Below are 23464 nucleotides of genomic sequence, written 5' to 3'. Positions count from 1 at the left end.
ACATTAGATTCTATTGGACATCGGCTTCTCTTGGTGGCATCTATTTTGGGAGTTGGAGGCAAAGCATATTCTGTAATGTAGTGATAAGTGTATAAAGAATGCTAAAACCTTAACCTAAAGCTTCTCATTCATTTGCTCTATGGTCCTGGACAATAATTTTTAAAAATGTAGTATGGATTTATTTCAAGGTGTGTATGTCCTAGAACTAAATAAAACCTGTGCTCCTCTCCTGAGACCACAAATCCTGTTGACAGCTGCTTTATTGGCATATTTTCCCCATTGACTAGGGTGAAATTTTCCCTTTGGGCATGAGCTCTAGATAGATCAAAAGAATCTGTGCTCTGTGAATTTCTGAGAGTTCTGTTCTATAAGAAGAATAACAACTGGTAAGATGGAGGTTGCAGTTACATTTTGGAAAACAAAAGTCTCTGAATTGATAAAAATCAAAGAACATTCCAAATAGTTCAACTTTCGACTGGGGCTGATTCAGTTTAAGCACTCTATCCTCAGTATAGGAATATTCTTTCCTGAGCCACTGACTCTAGCACGTCTTAGCTTTTAAATTTTTATATATGATATTTAGGGAGCCACATCGAGGACTATACAGGGAGTATATAAATGTATCTATGTATCTATATTTATACCTATCTTTCTATCTGTACATATATACATATAAACACACACATATACAGACACCATAATGAAGATGTCAACAAACTCTGTGACTTTGAGAGTATGTCACTTGAAAACATTTATTATAAAAAATCTCCAAAAATTCAAATGAAACAAACCTCTGAAAGCATAATAGCATTAGGTAACTTGATAATATATCATTTGAATTTATTTTTCTGGACCATTGAACAGAAGCTAGTTCATTTCAAAGATTAAATTTTCTTAATTAGATAGATGAAGTCAAAGTCAAAATGTAGTTAGAGTATTGACATTATTAATATGCTAGATATTTGTACTATGAGCTTAAAGAAACATTCTCTACTTGGGAGGCTGAGGTAGGGAGACCCCTGAGGCTGAGAATTCAAGACCAGCCTGGGCAATATAGCCAGACCCTCCTTCTGAAAAAAAAATTTTTTTTCAATTAGCCAGGCATGGTGCCACACGCCTGTAGTTCCAACAGAAAGATCACTTGAGCCCTGGAGTTTGAGGCTGCAGTGAGCTATGATCATGCCATAGTACTCCAGCCTGGGAAACAGTATGAGACTGCCTCTAAATTTTTTTAAAATTTTCTTTAATTTTTAAAGAAACATCCAAATGATCACAGCATAGTCAATTACATCAAAATTGAAAGCTGTGTCCCCAGTGCCCAGAAGTGGTATAATGTAAATTTTAATTTGTTTCATTTGTTAATATATCAAATTGCAAGTGATTCATAGATAACATTTGGAAGGAAGAGAGCAGGGTCTTGAGCTTTCTTAAAAAGTGAATTTTAATTGACTCTAACATAGAGGCATCTTGGAGGGTAAATACTGTTTTGCCCCAGTTATAATTGTATTTGAATGAAATGCCGGAGAAAGCATAGTGACGTTATTATTTCATTAGTTTTGTTTTTGCTTTTCGATATTGTGTTTATTTTTCTAAATACCAGTTCCTAGAAAAGTACAAAAGTCGGTAATGGTTCTAATATTAGGAGACTTCAGTCTGCTCTTAGTTGAGATTATTTGAGACATATGTGCTTCTCTGTGCATGATCAAGACTAAGGAATTACTTAGTCCCTACCAAGTATCAGACACTGCTCTAGGTTCTGGGACATAGCAACAAGCAAAGGGAAGTTCCAGATGTCATGGAACTCACATTGTAATTGGCAATGATAGACAATAAATGGTTATGCAGTATTTCCAATGATGACAAATGCTGTGGGGAAAAAAAAAAGCTAAGAAAAAATGGTTAAGGGATAGAGAGTGATGCAAAGGGTGCCATTTTGTAAAGATTAGGCAGGAGCAACACTCAAATAAGGGACATTTCAACGAAGACTTGATTGAAGAGTGTGAGCCAAGTAAATATCTCCAGGAAGAGCTTCACAAGCAGAAGTTATGTAGGTGCAGAGGCAGTGAATGGAAGCATACTTGGTTTCACCACCAAAGAGTCAGGGCTGATAGAGTGAACTTTGAGACGAAAGAATGGTGAGGTATAAAGTCAAACAAGTTAGCCAGAGGTCATATAATATGGGTTCCACATGACCATAGTATTCTGAGTGAGATGAAAAGTGGTTCGAGGTTTTTGAGCTTAAATGACATAGTCTGTTTCATTTCAACAGAATCGTTCTGGCTACTGTGTGAACAAAAACTGTAGCAGGTAAGGAACAGAAGCCAAGAAGCCAGTATGGAGCCAAAGAGCAGGCCAAGTGAGGGATGATGACTCACTCACTGGCTAGCTGAGTAGTTCTTGGGTATGTAGAAATCTTCATTTCTTCTGAATGTTTTGATTTAGAAGCTTCCATCTGTGACATAAATGGATGATGACTCACTCACTGGCTAGCTCAGTGGTTCTTGGGTATGTAGAAATCTTCATTTCTTTTGAATGTTTTGACTTGCAAGCTTCCATCTGTGACATAAATGAAAGTCTCATTTGATTATCATCCAAAGCAACTTGAGCAAAGCTACCATCTCTGGCTTGAAGTTATCTCCAATTTATTGTCTATGATGAAGAACAGCATTACCAGAATGACAAAAAGCAAATTTTCGATTTTATTTTCATCTTTTAGCCTTATTGAATAGATGTTTATAGAGAAAGAGTATTCGCATCTAAATGATTTATATTAATGTCTATTATACCTACTTAGGTCCATGATTGGATTTTATTCTTATCATGTAGAGAAAAGAGAGTAAAGATCTTAGATGATGGACTTAGAATTGTTAAATCTTTTCTCTGCAAGAGGCAGTGTTTCTTGTATGTGAGGGTCAAGTGTGTCCTGGAAACAAATGCAAAAAGAAGACTTAACCTTCAAGAAAATTTATATCTAATTTTGGATCTCTCTGAGCAGCATTAAGAAAAATGAAAACAAAGAGTGGAAAAAGGGAGACTAGATAGTAAAATAGATTGCTGCATCCTGGATTTTCATTCTTTTCTTTTCTCTCTGCAGCCTTGAGGATTTATTGGCACCCGTTTCATTTGTCTTTCTCTGGATTTAACATTGAGGTGATGAGATAGAATATTACCTGTGTGCTTCGGAACATCTATGAGTGACATGTAATAGTTGCCTGGGAAACTAGAGAGAAATTCTACAGGTCTTTGAAATGCTTTACATTTGAGAATGAAGCTCAGCTGAACTTTGAACAGCATACTGACAGTGAGTGTTGATCCCACATGTTATCTGTTAAGATATTTGAGCTTCAAATAACAGAAAAACCCCCACTCAAAGTGGCCTAACTAATAAAAAAATTTATTATCTGATATAACTGGAAGTCCAGAGGCAGAGTGGGCTCCTGGTGTGCTGTAATGAGATGCCCAATGTAATGAAGGACTCAAGTCCTTTTAATCTTTCTCCTCTGCTTTCCTCAGAATTAGCTACCTCCTAAGCCTGGTTGTCCAGTGGTTTCAGGATGGATGTCAGTGACCATCACAGTGGCATTAATTCTTATTTGCTACTGGCAGAAAAGGAAAGGGGAAATTTCTCCTTCAAGCATAGAAAATATTTCTTCTCTTCAATCTGATTGGGAAAACTTAATTCACATGTGCACCTCCAGACTCGGGGATGTCATTTGCTGACTGGCTTAAAACTAATCAAAATTCTTCTTGAGAGCTAGATATACTGTGAATCTCTGGATTAATCGGCCTCTCTTAGGAGGAAGAAGGAGGAAAACGGGTGTTAGGTGTCATCTATATCATACAATGGAGAGGCATGGGTTAACAGCAAACTGTATGCTGGAGAAAATGTTTAAAAAAATGAAATCTTCCTCCAGGTTTCATTATGCTAGTCCTTGCCATCAAATCGTGGACATGTGCTTTCCCCATTAAAGATAAAAATGGGAAAGAAAGGGAAGAAATTCTGGTGATTCCAACTTTTGGTTTTTTTTCACAGTATTTTGAGGCTCTCCATTAAGGCACTTAGAAATAGTAATTTTAAAACAAAAGTGATTCTATTGCCTTTGCTGAGCATCCAGAAGTTAAGATCAATGAATACTTGTGATGTTGTTAACAATAATTTTTTCCATACAGTTTCCTGTATTCTAAATTTCTTAAAGGACTTACAATGAATTATTTCCAGCATATATATTAACTATACCTATAGATATAAATATTATAAGCAATTAAACAGGTCTTTTGAGACTCTTTAATTTCTTTCTGAAACCATAAAAAATTTTCTTTGTTAAAAATAATTTTAGCAGACGAGGGCCTGACACAGCAACAGTAGATCTATCTAATAAGCTCTTGCTCTGTTGCCATCTATATATGAAAAATGTATTCATTTTCTATTAATGCACCATAAATTACCACAGAATTGGTGGCTTAAAGCAATGTTAATTTATTGTCTTACAGTTTCTTTATCTGAGCGTGGTATAATTGGGTTTTCTGTTCAGGGTTTCACAGGGTTGCAATCAAGACTGCCTCCAAGTGTCAGTCACACTGTCATTCTGCTCTGAGGCTGTGTCTTCCTCCGAGCTCATTAATGTTATTGGCAGAATTCAGTTTCTTGTAGTTGTGGGACACTCCCCATTTGTTTTACTAAATGCTGACCAGAGACCACGCTTGGCTCCTAGAGGTCACCCTGAGCTCCTCAGTTGTGTTTGTTTACTTCCAGGACAGCAGCAGCCACTCTTTCTGATTTTGAATCTCTGACATTTTAAGTAAGTCTCTGACCTCTTGACTCAGATCTAAGAGCTCCCGTGATTAGATCAGGCTCATTGGATAATCTTCTTATCTTAAAGTCAATTGAATTGGGATCGTAATTTGATGTGAAAAATCCATTCATAGTAGTATCTAGAATTTAATAACTGCGTAAAATGTGTGTATATTGGGAGGTTCCAACATATGAGAGCTGAGCTGACAATGAAGACATTCTATCTTTCAGGAAAGAGATTCAAATACCCTTAGCTCAGCTCTCATAATTTGGAAGCTAAATAACTCAAAAGGACCACGTGTGTGTCTCTTCCTGCCTGCTCCCACTTTCTTCCCCTTGTCCTCTCCTCTGCTCTCCTTTCTATCTCACTGAACATAAATCACTTAATTTCCTCCCCTACAGAAAAAAAAAAAAAACAAAGTACGAACAAATAGCTGGAGGACAGGATGAGGAGAAAGAGTAAGATAATTTAAAAAAAAAAAAAAGTCATTCTAAAGAAAATGAAGAAGAATGAAATTGAGGAGTAGGTGTAGGAGGAAACACAAACAAACAATCAAGCAAACAAACAGAAGCATGCAGCCAGGAGAGAGAAGAGAATTTGAGATAAAATTAGAAAAAGAGAAAGCATCACAGGAGAATCAACGAATGTGAAAAGCAAGGTGGAGAGGGCAAAGTTGAAAATAACAAAATGATGGCATTTGTGGCCATGGATTTGTAGTTGCTTTGAACAAAGCACTCTGCTTCTTTTTCCTAAATATTTTCCCATTATGAGAGAGGCTGATGGCAGCACATATTTGTGTATATATCTTGATCTTGTTAACAGTATTTCTCAACATTTACGTTGTTATGGTCGAGCTTCCGCTTTGAAGAGCCAGGCAAAGCAGATAATATTACACTTAATAAAAACATATGAAAGCCAAAAACATAACCACAAACAAAAGAAATTAAAAATAACCCAAGAAAGTCTCACAGTCTCTTAGCAACAAATTACTTGGACCAGGAAGTAGGAATGTATGTAGCTCAATGTGGTTTTTTTCTCTGTTTTCTTTTTCAGTATACCAACAAGAATGAAAATAACTTAACAGCAATTTTATAAATTCACATCTCCCAGAGTACCACAGAGTAAAGAAATACTGCATATGGGTAAAAACTGGTTCTTAGTTACTAAATCTGAATGATCAAATAAAGTTAATTACATAAGGTAAGTTAAACTCAGATGTTTGATAATACATATAGAGAGATGTGTGTGTGTATAAAATACACGAGTATATGTGTGTGTAAAATGCAGTCAGTCCAGATGTATTCCAAATAACTATCCTTTAAGCCTGCCATCTGCATCTTTTTTTTTTTTTTTAGATGGAGTCTCACTCTGTTGCCAGGCTGGAGTGCAGTGGCACGATCTTGGCTCACTGCAACCTCCGCCTCCCGAGTTCAAGTAATTCTCCTGCCTTAACCTCCCGAGTAGCTGGGACTACAGGTGCATGCCACCATGCCCAGCTAATTTTTGTATTTTTATTAGAGATAGGGTTTCACCTTGTTGGCCAGGACAGTCTCGATCTCTTGACCATCTACATTTCTTTTAAGATAACTTATGAACTATTGCAGATATATTTTCATTTTAAGAAGAAGGAGTAGATATATCCCAAATATAAGAGTGCATTTTGGCTTCTGAATTTTTTATATTCCTGAGCCTTTCAGGTTATTTGCTCCCTAAAGGGAGGGTCTGAGCAGAGATTGAGAGTTCCTTGAAACCAGGTGTCAGTAGCAGACAAGAGGAGAATATATGCCTGGCTGCTCTTAATGTCCTCTTATAAGGGAACATGCTCCTAATGTCTTTTATAAATTAATATAAAGAATAACCTTTATCTTCAACAAGACACTGTCAACCACAAGGTGCTTCTGTTGACTCATTTTCATTGTCTTGTGGGAGTTCCTGAGAACACTGCAAGGAAACAAAAAGAATTGAGATGAAGCATCTCTCTCCCTCTGCCAGAAAGCTTTAGGATATAGCAGAGGGATGATTCAGAATCCAACTTTCTTATTAATCTAATGCCCATTCTAATTAGAGGAATACTTGTTTGGACATTTATAAGACATCTCGCATAAGAATGAGGGGGAGTTTCTCTGAGAGTAGTGGCAGAGATTTATTTGCGGGAGTGTTGATAACAGCTGCCAAATAAAATGGTGATGTCAAGATTAGTCTAACATGAAAGGCAGCCCCCAGTATTGACCTCCCCAGGCCGTGCATCTACTTTTCCCTCTAGATTCTAGATCTGACTCCTTGCACACGAATTACCAGGCATAATTTTTCTCATCAATCTCAAAAATGTGGTGCTCCATTCCGCATGTCATTCAGCCTTAAGTTTGCAGCCACACATGTGGCTTTTGAAATAAAATTCAAAAAAGCCACCAATTTGTCAAATAGATAGGGGAAAATGTGTCATATCATTTTGCAAATTATGACTACAAATATATTGAAGACAGTCTTGTCAAGCTGATGTGTTCCCTCTGTTACTTAATCTTGGCTGAGGCTCAACTCTAATGAAGACAGGCATGGATGATTCTGGTTTGAAAAGGTCACAGTTATACCAAAGTCTATATAAATAACTTTGTCCTATTATGTCTCTACCACACAGCTGCTCTTGAGTTTTTCTGGGGGAATATACTAGAAGACCATAATCAAGGTACCAGTTTATTGACAGCTGTTCTTAATAAATACAACTCTTCAAGAAAATAAAGTAATTTAATGCATAATAATGTTGAATGCATAAGTAGGATCAAAATTAGCTATTTCTAAATTGTTTAAAAATCAGAATTTCTTTCAGAGTAAGAATTATTATGAAGATAAAATAACAGTAATACCATCACTATGGATCCTTAATCTACAGTTTGTGAATGTAAATTACTTGATCATGTTTCCAGACAAATTTTTTTAAAGAAAGGTTTTATGGGTGACATCTTCATTTGTTACCATATCTTCATTTTCATGGTTCACTGTGTTCAATCTCAGGGTTAGCAGATATAAATAGAACAATTTCCGAGTTTGAGAAATAATCTTCATAGTGCTGAGGTCTTATGAGACTTGAAATTATATAAGTAGTTGTGTACTTTAGCATTTGTATCAAGATAATGGCTTTATTCATTAGAATTTCTACAGCATGAATGAAATAACTTGCCAGATATTACTGTGCATTGTAAGATTCCTAAGAATGTTTCTTTCTTTTCAGTGATATTGCTCTCTCTCCCCTCACCCTTCTCTTTCACTATCCCTCTTTCTTTTTATTTATTTATGTGTTATTATTTTTTTATTATACTTTAGGTTTTAGGGTACATGTGCACAACGTGCAGGTTTGTTACATACATAGGTATCCATGTGCCGTGTTGGTTTGCTGCACCCATTAACTCGTCATTTAGCATTAGGTATATCTCCTAATGCTGTCGCTCCCCGACTCCCTCCAACCCACAACAGTCCCCGGAGTGTGATGTTCCCCTTCCTGTGTCCATGAGTTCTCATTGTTCAATTCCCACCTATGAGTGAGAACATGCAGTGTTTGGTTTTTTGTCCTTGCGATAGTTTACTGAGAATGATGCTTTCCAGTTTCATCCATGTCCCTACAAAGGACATGAACTCATCATTTTTTATGGCTGCATAGTATTCCATGGTGTATATGTGCCACATTTTCTTAATCCAGTCTATCGTTGTTGGACATTTGGGTTGGTTCCAAGTCTTTGCTATTGTGAATAGTGCTGCAACAAACATACGTGTGCATGTGTCTTTCTTTATAGCAGCATGATTTATAGTCCTTTGGGTATATACCCAGTAATGGGATGGCTGGGTCAAATGGTATTTCTAGTTCTAGATCCCTGAGGAATTGCCACACTGACTTCCACAATGGTTGAACTAGTTTACAGTCCCACTAACAGTGTCAAAGTGTTCCTATTTATTTCTCCACATCCTCTCCAGCACCTGTTGTTTCCTGACTTTAATGATGGCCATTCTAACTGGTGTGAGATGGTATCTCATTGTGGTTTTGATTTGCATTTCTCTGATGGCCAGTGATGATGAGCATTTTTTCATGTGTTTTTTGGCTGCATAAATGTCTTCTTTTGAGAAGTGTCTGTTCATGTCCTTTGCCCACTTTTTGATGAGGTTGTTTGTTTTTTTCTTGTAAATTTGGTTGAGTGAGTTCATTGTAGATTCTGGATATTAGCCCTTTGTCAGATGAGTAGGTTGCAAAAATTTATGGGGAAAGGATTCCCTATTTAATAAATGGTGCTGGGAAAACTGGCTAGCCATATGTAGAAAGCTGAAACTGGATCCCTGCCTTACACCTTATACAAAAATTAATTCAATATGGATTAAAGACTTACTTACATGTTAGACCTAAAACCATAAAAACCCTAGAAGAAAGCCTAGGCAATACCATTCAGGACATAGGCATGGGCAAGGACTTCATGTCTAAAACACCAAAAGCAATGGCAACAAAAGCCAAAATTGACAAATGGGATCTAATTAAACTAAAGAGCTTCTGCACAGCAAAAGAAACTACCATCACTATCCCTCTTTCTTCCCCACTCCCTCACTTACTTCCTTTCTTCCTTCTCTTTCTCTTTATTTATATGTCTTTCTTGGAAAAAGAAGAAATAATATAAAATGACTTCTTTCTATATTTAGGTAATAAGAGTACGGAGGATATAAGATTTCCCTGAAAGATAGTTAAAAATATAAGTTGATTCATCTAAAAGTTATTTAGAGTCTAGCATTAAGAATCTATAGCTGCTAACATCACACACAAGAGAGATGATTAGACTTTACGTGTCTCTTGAGAAAGCATTCTGTCTTTGAAGTAATCTTGTCAAAAATAAATAAATAAAATGAAAGAGAAACTTGATTTCGAGGAAGCCCTTAGATCCAAATGCTAATTTTATGGAAATACAGATGACTGATGAACATGTCAAATGACACTACAGGGATGCAATCAGCAGCTAGGTTTTGTTTTTCTCCCCTAACATTTAAATTGCAAGTGAGAAAAACAAATTTACCAAATTTACAGGGGATCTTTACAAAATAAAAAAGACTTAAACGTCTTATCAACCAATTGCAATGTAACCTTATTTAATCTTGATTCAAATAATAAAAATAAAATATATGAGATAATTGGTAATTTTTAACATTAAATAAATATTCAGTGATGTTAAGGAGCTATTGTACGTTTTTAAATAATCACTGTCATTGAGGTTATGTTTTGATATTTTAAAAGAGATATTGTTTAGAGCTAAAAAGAGATATTGTTTAGAGCTACATAGTAATATATTGTTTGGTCATAGACTCTGGGTACATGGTAGTTTATTGTGCTATTCTATTTTATTTGTGTGAATGTCCATAATAAACTGCCTGGAGCAATTAATAGAAGATAAAGAGAAAGGCAGTGACTGAGAGGATAAGCCACAGAGACTAACCTCCTCTTATGCTGACTCCCTTAGACAGAATGTTTGATTCTGAAATGTGCCTTGTCAGTTCCTATAGCAGTGATGACATCTCACGTCTCAGAGAATAGTCATAAGCGCTAAAGCACAAGTGCTGGTTGATCAGACATAATGTATTATTAACTAAAATAAGGATTAGGATAGGCAAGAGATGTAGGCTACAGCTGTTTTTTTGCTCATTGTTTCAATACATCTTATTTCTAGATGGAAAATCAAAATTACTGTCAGAAAGTATTTTCATGAACAAAGAGCCAAAATGAAGATACTGGATATTTTCTGAAATACTCTTATCAACAGTATGTGCCCACCTTAAAGACAGGGATAAACCTGCTGAGCAGACCAGGACACCTCCAAGCAGCCCATTCTGATAAACAAGGCCAGGATTATATTGAACAATATTTACTGTTGTCTCTTGTGTTCCAGGCTCAAGGCAGACTATTTTTGTTATAAAATTGTCATGTGTTCAGATTCACAGGGCATAGCTTGCTCATCAGCGCATCTGCAACAGCATAATTCCTAACACAAAATAGGTCTTTAATAAATATTTGTTGAACAAATAAACAAATTCACATTGATTTTACCTGATAGTACATTAATTACATTTTAACTTAGCATCTTTCTGAGGAATTTTGGAATTTTAAATAGTGGGCCATTAACTAAATGCAGTAGTTAATTTCATTAGTTTTATATTAATGATCATTAGCTTTCATGTCAAGGGGTGTAATTTCTGATTATATCTCCACATTCTGGTCTTGTATCCTATAAGGAGCATACAGCATCACATAGTATAGAGGAAAGAGTCTGGATTTAAATTCCAGCTCCAGATAATCTTTACCACGGTGACCTATTTGCTCTTCCCCAAGAGTGACAAGCTTTCTTTGTCTTCCAGGTCTTTGCTCATTCTGTTTCTTCTGGCCTAAATGTTCTTTTTATTTTTGTGTGTTTGGCTGACAGACACTTACTTTTTCTTGAAAACTCAGTTCAGAGTATGCTTCCTCCAGGAACCCTGCCTTAAGCATCCTTGGACTCGGTGACATAATATTCCTCCCCTATACCAAAAGACACTCCCTGTCTAAGCATGCTACCCTAGAACTTACTGAGCTACGGCACACTTATTCGTTTGTGTCCCTGCTAGCCCTGGTTGCTACTCCTACTCCATCTCATTCATTCCAGAACACACACACACGCTATAAAATATCTGAAAGTAGGGACTGTGTCTCTATTCTTTGTATCCTCAGTGCCTAAAATAGTGGCTGGTACACAACGGACTCTCAGTAAATATTCACAGTTGCAGATGAGGCTTGAAATTAAGTAATCAAATGAAGTCGTCATGAAACTTAATTCCCTATTTAAGTGGAAACATTTTCTCTCTTGTGAGATCAAACAAACATATACAATTGACCCTTAAAAAATGTGGGGATTGGGGCACTGACTCCCTGTGCATTCGAAAATTTGCATATAACTTTTAACTGCCCCCAAACTTAACTAGTAATAGCCTTTTATTAACCTGAAGCTTTACCAATAACATAAACAGTTAACACATATTTTATATGTCTATTATATACTGTATTATAACAATAAAGTAAGCTAGAGAAAAGAAAATGTTAAGAAAATCATAAGGAAGAGAAAATACATTTACAGTGCTGTACTATATTTATCCATGGTGTAATTTTACACCATCTGTATACAAGACGAATTGTCTGCAGACCTCAATATAGCATACATACCAAGGAATCCAACTTTTTCTTGTAATGTCATGACTTTTCTCTGCTTCTTGGGTGCGCTTTCAGCATCACCTGTGGCATTTCATACTGGTCCCATGGTGTTAATTGAGGTTTATGGTATTGCACTAAACACGATGAAAAATAGGAGAGAACAGAGAGGGATCATGTTTTACCACAATATGCAATTTATGGGAGAGATGAAGTGCTCAGGTGGAGATGACTAGTGTCACATGGTGTTTTAAGTGGATACTCACAACACTTGAACTCACCGCAATAACAACAAGAGGTAACTATAAAATTATTACAGTAGTACACTATGGACTACAGTTAATTTTATGCAGTTACAATCTAATCTGCATCTTTATGTTTGTTTACATTTCTGCCAACTATGAATGGCACCATGTCCAGTCTGTTTGTGTGCATAGGTTTTGAGAAGTTTTAACTTTTTACAAGAGATATGTGTATATTTTATGATAGTAAATTATAAAATAGACTAGTATCTACATATGTCTTATGCATTCATGACATATCTTTTTCTTAGTTTTTCTGATACTTCTAGGCTAATTCACCTAAGAATTTCTTCAAATTGTCAAATCGCCAAAATTTTTTCCAATATATTTACTGAACAAAATCCTCATATACTGAACCTATGCAGTCCAAACCCATGTTGTTCAGGGGTCAACTGTATTTCAAAACAATATTACTCCTATTGGTAATAAAAGGAGCATCACCGTCACAACTAGTTTGACATCACAAAGGCCTGGTATCATTTAAGGAGCATCAAGAGAATCCAGGCCTTCTGCCTGGAACTAACGTCCTGGCTGTGACACAATGCTTGAGATAACTATAATTATTCACTCCTATAGTTTAGGTAGTAAATGTTGCTGTTACAAAAATTTAGCTTATAGAAGAAACCTGTTAGATAATTTCCCAGGAAGCATGACATTTAAGGAACGAACATAGGTCAGATAAATTTGGAGAGAGAAGATGAATACCAGATACACAGAGAATGGTACCTTAGTAGTTAAAGAGTATCATCAGGACACAGAGTTAATGAGGAATTCCTGAAATGTTGAAGGTACTGAAAATCAGCCCACTGATCTCGCCTAGTACCAGTACTGAATAGAACACACTTGCCTATGCTACTGTCTAGAGACGCATAACAGGTCATTGGCAAATTTCCCCAAATTCAATCACGTACCACTTTCCTGATTTTACTGTATCTGAGTATCACCTTGACTACTGTTTAATATTTACATTTAAATTAATTCACTCTTAAAAATTAAATGTCTATTATAATCTCAGTCTCAAAAATCATATCTGTAAAATCATGAGCTAAATATGCTATATTTTTGAATACACATTAAGATAAAAAATAACTAGTAAAATAGTTAAATTTATCCCAAGTTGGGAAACACTTGTTTAGGACTTAAGAAATTATTCTCCAAAATTAGATCGATTGAGTTTTAATTACTGAATATAAAATTTACTTGCAATATATCCTTGGACAAATTATTTAAACTATCTCTGCTTCAATTATTTATCAGAAAAACAGGGCCAATAGTAGTGCCTATATTTTAGAGTTCTGAGAATTAAATACAAGCATACCTATAAAGAATTTAGCGCACTGTGTCTCGAGAATATAGCAGATATTCAGTAAAGGTTAACACTTATATATATCTTAATCATCAACAATGCTATCTCTCAAATGTTATATAGCTTTTTTCTCAGGGAACTTCAAATATATTGTTTCCATTGACATTACTTAATTTATACTTGAGACCTTGTAGCACTAGATGGTGTTTATCTCCATTTTATTCAGCTGCAGTTTACTGATGCATAAACCAGCTAACCTATGGATTCCCACCATATCCTTATTAGAATGCTTCTGTGTTTAGGTTTTTCTATGTAATTAAGGTTGATTTGCATCCTTGTATGACCAAACATTTAAGGAATTGTTGTATAAATGGGTTAAACTATCCAAAGGAATAAAATAAATCATTAGAATGATATACATTTAGAAAAGTTATTTTACAGAAAACCTGATCTTCATGGAGGCTATTAAACATAGATACAGCAAAACAGATACATACGCATTTATACGTAGAAATGTGAGCTTTGGGAAAAAGAGGGTCTTGGGAAGAAAGAGAGCCCTTTCTGTGAATCTTCCTACAAGCACAAAGGAAGATGATAGTTTAGACAAGCAATATGGACAAGACTTGTACAGCACTAAGAAAGAGGTATTATGCCAAATTACAGGGGAAATCAAGGATGCTGGGGACAGAAGGGGATTAAAAAATTACTCTAGCTTTTTTTTAAAAAACGATTCCTTTTTGAAATTTTAAATCTTTAGTTTTATTTGTATTCGTTTCTGTTATTACTATCAGAAAAAAAAAATTAAGGCATGATCTGAGGTTAGAGTTGAATGAATGAGAGCTACTATTCTAAAGCTTAAAACTCTCCTAAGTAAGTCATAAAATTTTAATATCAGTGGCCCCAAATTTTACATTTTCATTGTTTATTTAGTCTAGTCTATTGAACTTAGACGCAACAGTAACATCTCTGGCCCTGTTGCTTGTACCTCACAGCTTCACTTAGCATTCCAGTTCTGATACATGTGGTTTGTGCTACTTTTCACCTCCATATAAAATGAGCTAGCCTGTCATTTTAACTGTTTGTTTATCCCTCAGGGTGCTTTTGTTACCCAGTAAATACTATATAAAGATGAGGTTGAAGATTTTCAAACATCTATCTATAGAAATAGCATAGGTTGGCTATTTGGATAAATGTGAAAGCTGAATTTTTATATTCTCTTTAAGTTAAGTTTCTCTTAAGATGAAAAGGAAAATCGAGTTAAGCAGTTTTTCCACTCAGCCCTTGTCAGTCATTTCTCATCTTTCTCTTACCTCTTATATTTTACCTGTTTTGACTTTAGTTTCTTCTCCCCTCATCTTGTTCTTTTTTGGATATCCTGTGTTTGCGTATGTTCCACACTGAATTCTTTACTATGATAGAAAATAAATTCTTTTAAAATTACCAGTTCTTCCAATAAATTTTTTTACATTTCTTTCTATGTGAACATCATGCAGTTTGTGGGGAAAATCTAATACAGGAAACTGGGTGGAGTAAGTCTACTGAATAAGAACAAATAAAACATTAGGGTTCTTTTGTTTAGAAATACAAAGTTTAAACAATGACTTTCACACTGATTGAGTGCGTTGTATATTTCAGATCCTCTATAGACTGCTGATGTATAGCTATGAGAAGAAAAAAAGAAAAATTTTTGCTCTCAATGAGCTTGCATTTAAGCATCTGTAAAAGGTATGATAATATTTCTAGTCAGTTAGGTTTCAAGCGCTTGAAGCATATGTAACTGGGGAGGTGATTGTTTAAGGAAAAAAGGATACAAAATCATAAATGCAAAGTTGGATCTATAATTGAATGATTATTTAGAATTAGAAAAATCTCACAAAATTGCAAATGCGAAGAGATATGCTTGGTGGTGGACACACAGGCACCATCACACATTGTGATAAAGGGGAACATCTGAAATGTTTCTATAGCATTTGAGAGAGCCTTGGAAATGACTGAAGTGAGCCACCAGGTCCAAAGCAGGTTCAGATAGTGGATATAGTGCAACCTTGGACACCTAGGACAGCAACAATGGGTGCAAACATATGATGATGGGAACCAAGTGGGATGTTACCCTCAGAAGAGGCTGTTGTGGATATAAGATGATTCCGAATTCATATTCCTCTAGATGGCAGGATCATATGTAAACACTTCCAGAGAGCTTATCCTAGGAAAGTGCCAACTTAATAGAATAGTTGCCCAAATGATATTAAGTGATAAACTTGATATGACAGGGTTTACCTAAAATGGAAAGATTGATGTTGTAACTCTGGAAATGTCAGCTCTAGAGAAATAAAGCATAGCTCTGTTCACCTATTTTGTGTAACGTTGTCACCCCGGAGACAGGGTTATAGTAAATCTAATGAAGTTGAAATTTCACAGCCTCTCACTTGCGCAGGCCCCTTCCAAGGTTCTAAGAGGAGCTTTAGCAATGCTCATATGCTTTTTAAAAAAATTTGCGAAAGTAAGATATTTAGCCACAAGTGATTCAGAAAACTGCCTCCGTCCACTCTGACTTTCATTACAGTACATTTCTCCTCTTGTCAGATAATTCAACTATGGGACAATTCAGTTAAGTGGAAATTGCATTGTATACATATTTAGCTGAGGTTTAATGAGATACATATATGTGGTTGACAGTCTCTTCCATGAAGAGTTAAGCTACTGCTAGCCTCCCATGATGCCAAACTCAGTTTCAGTGCTTTCATTTGAAGCACCTGAAAGTATTAATTTTAAGATATGTTTCTCTTCCATGAATTAAAAATATTTATGATGCAACCCAATGGAATCTTTTTTTCCTTCTGGATATTAAACTGCTTTCCCCAGGAGGCAATGGATGACACTGGAGCAATTAGTGGGATGTCTTAGGACTAAAAGTGTGTCAAGAGAGGGGCAGAGTAAAATGGCCAAATAGAAGGCTCCACTGATCATGCCCCTGCAGAAACACCAAATTTAACAACTATTTACACAAAAGCACCTTTACAAGAACCAAAAATCAGGTGAACGTTCATAGTACCTGGTTTTAACGACCATTGAAAGCGACATGGAAGAGGGTAGGAAAGAAAGATGGTCTTGAATTGCTGATGCCACTGCTCACCTATCCCCTGGCAGCAGCCGTGTGGCACAGAGAGAAAGTCTGTGTGGTTAAGAGCGGGAGAGCGCAGTGATTGTGACTTTGCATTGAACTAAATGCTGCCCTGTCACAACAGAAAGCAAAACTGGGCTGAACTCAGCTGACGTCTGCCCACAGAGGGGGCATTAAGACCAGCCCTATCCAGAAGGAAATTGCCCACCACAGCAGTAGGAATTTGAGTTCTAGCAAGCCTTTCCACTGCAGGGTAAATGGCTGTGGGGCACTAAATAAACTTGAAAGGCAGTCTGGACCACAAGGACTGCAACTCCTAGGCAAATCCTAGTGCCAAGCTGGACTCAGAGCCGGTGGACTTGGGGAGCATGTGACCTACTGAGACACTAGCTGGGGTGGCTAAAAGAGAGCTTGCGACACCCCTCCCACAAACACAGGTAGCACAGCTAGCACTTCCAAAAGAGACCCCTTCCTTTCCTATGAGGAGAGAAGAGGGAAGAGTAAAGAGGACTTTGTCTTGCATCTTGGATACCAGCTCAGCCACAGTAGGATAGGGCATTGGGCAGAGACGTGAGACCCCCATTCCATGATCTAGCTCTGGATGACATTTCTAGACATACTCTGGGCCAGAAAGAAGCCTGCTGCCTTGAAGGGAAGGACCTAGTCATGGCAGGATTCATTACCTGCTGACAAAAATGCCTTTGAGCCTTGAATAAAGAGCAATAATAGTCAGGTGTATGGCATGGGACTTGAGTGAGACTCTGAGATGTACTGGCTTCAGGTGAGATCCAGCACATTCCCAGCTGTGGGAGCCAGAATGACAAAGTCCTCATTCAGCTAGAGAGGAAAAAGTAAAGACTTTGTCTTGCACTTTAGATACCAACTCAGATGCAGAGGGGAGGGGAGCGGAGGAGAGGTATGGGTGAAACACCAAGGAAGATCATGGGGTTATGGAATCCTTGGTACTTAGACAGGATTTCTTGACGTGCCCCAGACCCGAGGAGAGCCCACTATCCTGCTCACTTTCATCGCTGTTATTCAACATAGTACTGTAAGTTCTAGCTAGAGCAATCAGGCAAGAGAAGTAAATAGAGGGCATTCAAATTAGAAACAAAGAAGTCCAAATATCCTTGTTCGGACGTAATATAATCTTATATTTGGAAAAGCCTAAAGATTCCACCAAAAGCTATTAGAACTGATACAAAAATTCAGGAAAGTTGCAGGATATAAAATCAACATAGAAAGATCAGTAGGCAATAATGAACAGCATGAAGAAGAAATCAAGAAATGCCATTTACAATAGCTACAAATAAAATAAAATACCTAGAAATTACCATAACCAAGGAAGTAAAAGATCTCTACAATTAAAGCTATAAAAAACACTGATGCAAGAAATTGAAGAAGACATAAAAATGGAAAGATATTCCATGTTTATGAATTGGAAAACTCAATGTTGTTAAAATATCCATGCTACCCAAAGCAATCTACAAATTTAATGAAATCCCTATCAAAATATCCAAGACCTTCTTCACAGACATATAAAAAACGATTATACAATTTATATGAAACCACAAAAGACCCAGAATAGCCAAATTAATCCTAAGCAAAAGAACAAAACTGGACCAAACACATCAAATGACTTCAAATTACACTCCAGAGCTATCAAAAGAAAAACAGCATGGTACTGGCATAAAAACAGACACAAAGAACAAGAGAACAGAATACAGAACCCAGAAATAAATCCATACATCTACAGTGAACTCATTTTTGACAAGGGTGCCAAGAACATACATTGGGGAAAGAGTAGTTTCTTCAGTAAATGGTGCTAGGATATCTGAATATTCATATGCAGAAGAAAACTGGATCTCTCCCTCTCACCATACACAAAAGTTAACTCAAGATGGATTAGAGACTTAAATATAATATCTTAAACTATGAAACTACTAAAAGAAAACATTGGGGGAACTCTCCAGGTCACTGGTCTTGGCAAAGATTTCTTGACTGACACCCCATAAGCATAGGCAACCAAAGCAAAAATGGACAAATGGGATCACATCAAGTTAAAAAGCTTCTTGCATAGAAAAGGAAACAATCAATCAACAAAGAGACAACCCACAGAATGGGAGAAAATGTTTGCAAACTATTCATCTGACAAAGAATTAATAACCAGAATATATAAAAGCTCAAACCACTCTGTAGAAAAATTACATAATAATCTGATTCTAAAATGGGCTAAAGATCTGAATTAGACATTTCTCAAAAGAAGACATATAAATGGCAAACAGGTATATGAAAAGGTGCTCAACATCACTGATCATCAGAGAAATGCAAATAAAAACTACAATGAGATATAATCTCACTCTAGTTAAAATGGCTTTTATTCAAAAGCTAGTCAATAACAAATCCTGGTGAGGATGTGGAGAAAAAGAGAAGCCTCATACACTGTTGGTGGAAATGTAAATTAGTACAGCCACTATAGAGAACAGTTTCAAGGTTCCTCAAAAAACTATATGATCCAGCAATCCCATTCCTAGGTATACATCTAAAAGAACAGAAAGCAATATATCAACGAGATATCCACACTCCCATGTTTATTGCAACATTATTCATAAAAGCCAAGATTTGGAAGCAACCTAAGTGTCTATCAACAGATAAATGGGTAAAGAAAATGTAGTACATATGCACAATGGAGTACTATTCAGTCATGAAAAAGAATGAGATCCTGTTATTTGCAACAACATGGATGGAACTGGAGGCCATTCCATTAAGTAAAATAGGCTAGGCAGAGCAAGATAAACTGCACATGTTCTCACTTATTTGTGAGAGCTAAAATTTAAAACAATTGAACTCATGGAGATAGAGAGTAGAAGGATGGTTACCAGATGCTGGAAAGGGTAGTGGAGGGGTGCAATGCTGGGAAAATGGGGATGGTTAATGGATACAAAACTACAGCTAGAAAGGCTAAATAAGACTTAGCATTTACTAGTATAACAGGGTGATTTTAGTAAAAAATAATTTAATTGTACATTTGAACATAACTGAAAGAGAATGATTGGATTGTTTTTAACACAAAGGGTCAATGCTTGAGGTGATAAATACTTGATACCTTATTTACCCTGATGTGATTATTACACATTACATGCCTGTATTATATAACCCATAAATATATATGCCTACTATGTACTTACAAAAATTAAAAATAAAAAAATTTAAAAGTGTGTATATGAAAGTGTCTCTGTTTAAATGTTTCAATTATCCTGCTATGACTAAAAGTGACAAAGATGAGTAACTTTATCAAAGATCAATATATTGAACATTGTAACAGAAAATACCTTTAAAAATATCGGAACAAGGCCGGGCGTGGTGGCTCATGCCTGTAATCCCAGCACTTTGGGAGGCCGAGGTGGGCGGATCACGAGGTCGGGAGATTGAGACCATCCTGGCTAACACGGTGAAACCCTGTCTCTACTAAAAATACAAAAAAAATTAGCCAGGTGAGGTGGCGGGCGCCTGTAGTCCCAGCTACTCGGGAGGCTGAGGAAGGAGAATGGCGTGAACCCCGGGGGGCGGAGTCTGCAGTGAGCTGAGACCACGCCACTGCACTCCAGCCTGGGCGACGGCGAGACTCTGTCTCAAAAAAACAAAACAAAAAAAAATCGGAACAAAGAGAAACAGTTGTGATACATTTAAAAAGCATTAGTTGAAATATTACTTTAAATAGGTAACTCTAAAAAGTCTTTTTTTAGTAGAAATTAAAGTAGTTTTCTGATTATAAAAGTACTTCATATTAATTTTTTTAAATATTATGACATAGTAAAAAACTAATCATGATACTACCACCCAAAGACAATGCTAATATTTAAACTATTATCCAAAACTTGAAGAATTGCTTGCTTATTCCCAGAGCTAACATTGGCAAAAAATAAAAATAAATGAATATTTTCTCACAAGAGTTTACAAATTAAAACAATGAATCTATAAATGGAAGACGGAATATATTTCACCATATGTATTAGTCCGTTCTTATGCGCCAATGAAAAAATACCCAAGACTGTGTAATTTATAAAGAAAAGACATTTCATTGACTCACAGTTCTGCATGGCTGGGGAGGCCTCAGGAAACTTACATTCATGGCAGAAAATACCTCTTCGCAGGGTGGCAAGAGAGAGAATTAATGCCGAGCCAAGGGGGAAGGCCTTTATAAAACTGTCAGATCTCCTGAGAACTCACTATCACAAGAACAGCATGGGGGAAAATGCCCCCATGATTCAATTATCTTCTCCTGGTCCCACCCTTGACGCATGGGGATTATTACAATTCAAGATGAGATTTAGGTGGGACACAGAGCCAAGCCATATCGCCATAGGAATAACAATATTGACTTCCTGTTACACATTCCTTAGACTTCTGTGGACAATGTCGTCTTCAGTTGACCCATGGACAGCATAAAATAGTTAAGCAGCAAACCTCCCCTGAGTATGATCAAAGAGATTGATTAAAGCTATCAGAGAGATGAATTGTGCATGGAAATGGGGGATTTTTTTTTTCACTACTTTAGGTATAAGTTGCCCTAAACTCCAGAGTAGTCTATAAAACTCTTCTACTGTGTCAGGAAAAGATAAAATAAGAGAGAGAAATTGGGGCAGTACAATGAAACAGGAAAGGAAAAATTCTAGAAAATCTCTGTCCACTATCTTAGGCACTTTGGAAAATCTATTTTGTAGAACAAATATTTTTGTGTTTCAGCATTACACAAATCTCTAGAGAAATAGCAAATTAGTAAAGATAATAAACTGAGTTTTAGCGGTAGAGTTGATGACAACTCTGAACTTAAAGTCTGACTTTTGAACAGTTGCAAAAAGTATTATTGAAAAAATATTTTTCACACATTTGTATAAAAGCTTAGAAGCACAAATTTGCCTGTTCCACAGTGTACTCCAAAATAACACATGGGATAGCAAACCAAGTCTTGCCATAATAACAGTGAAAAAGTCTCAGCAAAGCAGTGCAGTTATAGATCCTTCAGCTTTAACCAGTTATGGATGTTAATACTTTCTTCTGTAAAATTAAAATCAGTACCACACCCTATGAGACATTTATAGGACAAGCAAGGTATAATAAATTTAATAGTATGATAAATGCATAATATTATAGACAAAGTAAACATGAGAGAAAGTCAGGGAGGAACAAGTAGGTGCGACCTGAGGCTTTCGTGGAAAACATATGAGTGAGTGTTATTTGAACAGGACCTGTGGGTTGGACAATGTTAATGACTAGCAAGAGTTTAAGAGGACTTTTCAAAACTGAAACAGCAAAAATTAAATTGTACCAATGAGCACATGGCTTAGAGTGGATGGTGAGAAAACAGACCTTGGGCAAACAAAAGATACATGATGACGGGGGGAAAAGTGGGTAGAAGGTAAGTCAAATAATTTTGCATATTATAAAAAGTATTAGTATTGGGAGTAATGGGGTCAGAGTACATTCTTAGACCTGATTATAACCTCTGGTTGATTTGAGACAAATCTCTTGTCCACATCTCATTTCCTTTCTCTGTAAAATGAGGTTATACGTGGCTATTCTAGTTTAAAATATGCTTTAAATAAAAAATAACTAAAATGTATTAAATGCTTACTCTGTGAGCAGAGCCCTGCTTTGTAAGCATCCATTTGATACTTGCAACTTTATGAGATAGATTATGTCATTATTCCCATTTTAGAGATACAAAATTGATGATCAAAAACATTATTCAAACATTTTATAACTAGCTGACTGGGAAAAATGTGATGAGAGGAGAACATTTTAAGGTAAATGAGTCAGGCAACCATGAATAGGAAATAGTGCCTAGTGAGGGGGATTTTGAGTGGAAGCAAATCCCTTAAGAACACAGTCTGAAAATCAACATATCTATTGATGAGGGTGCCCCCAGTTTTTCTGTATAGTGGGAACATAAAAGAATGAAGCAGCCTAAGAGACATTTCAATGAGTTTTATTAAAAACGGTTATATAGGAATATTTAAAATAAGAATTTGGTTTTGGAGACCAGTAAGGCACAGTTGAATTTTATAGCTAACTCCAACATTTACTATCTGGATCCTGAACAAGATGCCTTGAACCTTAGTTCACCTATAAAATAAGAGTCATGATACCTACAATGCCAAGTAGTTTGAAGAGTGAAATTAAAGACTATACAGAATGCCAATATTGTCCCTGGCATGTCTTAACTGATAGCCGTTACCATCATGCTGATGGTGGGTTTGGAATTGTCATCAAAGCACCTTATAAGCTGAGGTAAGAAGGATATCCTTTATTATGTATAGTATTAAAAATAAATCTTAACTGAGCATATACTATAAGGAGTCCATTACTAACTATTAGAAAATGCAAAGTAGTATGTGATGCTGACCCCTTATATTAATATTTTACAGTCCACCAGGAACACTAAGAAAAGTGTATAAAGAGAAAACAAAAATTCAAATCAGCATATGATAAATGCAGTAAGAGAAGTATGGGTACAATGAGAGCAGAGAAATGAAAGACCTAATTTTTGGTTATGAGCTGAGGAGCATAAAAGCCATGATCTGGCTTTTGGAAAATGGGTAGAATTTCAAAATACAGAGATGAGATCTTACCAGGCATAGGGACTGGAAGGAACAAGGGAACATTAATGAGGCAATGACAATACGCTGGTTGAAGTGGAAGGTACATACAGCAAGAATAATAAAAGTAAAGTTATACATAGTT

The 23464-nt window shown here is 36.2% G+C and overlaps 1 long non-coding RNA gene across 3 annotated transcripts in view; it reads right to left on the bottom strand.

The window, feature by feature from the left end:
- Positions 1-742: 742 nt before the first annotated feature.
- Positions 743-23464, bottom strand: part of LOC129471585 (uncharacterized) — a 264013-nt gene continuing 241291 nt past the window's right edge. For 2 of the 3 annotated variants that reach the window (XR_010118626.1, XR_010118625.1), the window contains 4 exons: positions 14924-15008; positions 12007-12128; positions 6653-6734; positions 743-2556 (listed from right to left, as the gene is read on the bottom strand). This is a non-coding gene — a long non-coding RNA (uncharacterized lncRNA). Of the gene's footprint in view, positions 2557-2790; positions 2924-6652; positions 6735-12006; positions 12129-14923; positions 15009-23464 lie in introns of those variants that run through there. The other variant, XR_008653650.2, reaches the window with a different exon arrangement.

This window comes from Symphalangus syndactylus, chromosome 21 (genome assembly GCF_028878055.3).
Source record: "Symphalangus syndactylus isolate Jambi chromosome 21, NHGRI_mSymSyn1-v2.1_pri, whole genome shotgun sequence".
NCBI lineage: Eukaryota > Metazoa > Chordata > Mammalia > Primates > Hylobatidae > Symphalangus > Symphalangus syndactylus.
The sequence above is the reverse complement of the archived record's forward strand: the minus strand, read 5'-3'. Positions and strand labels throughout refer to the sequence as shown.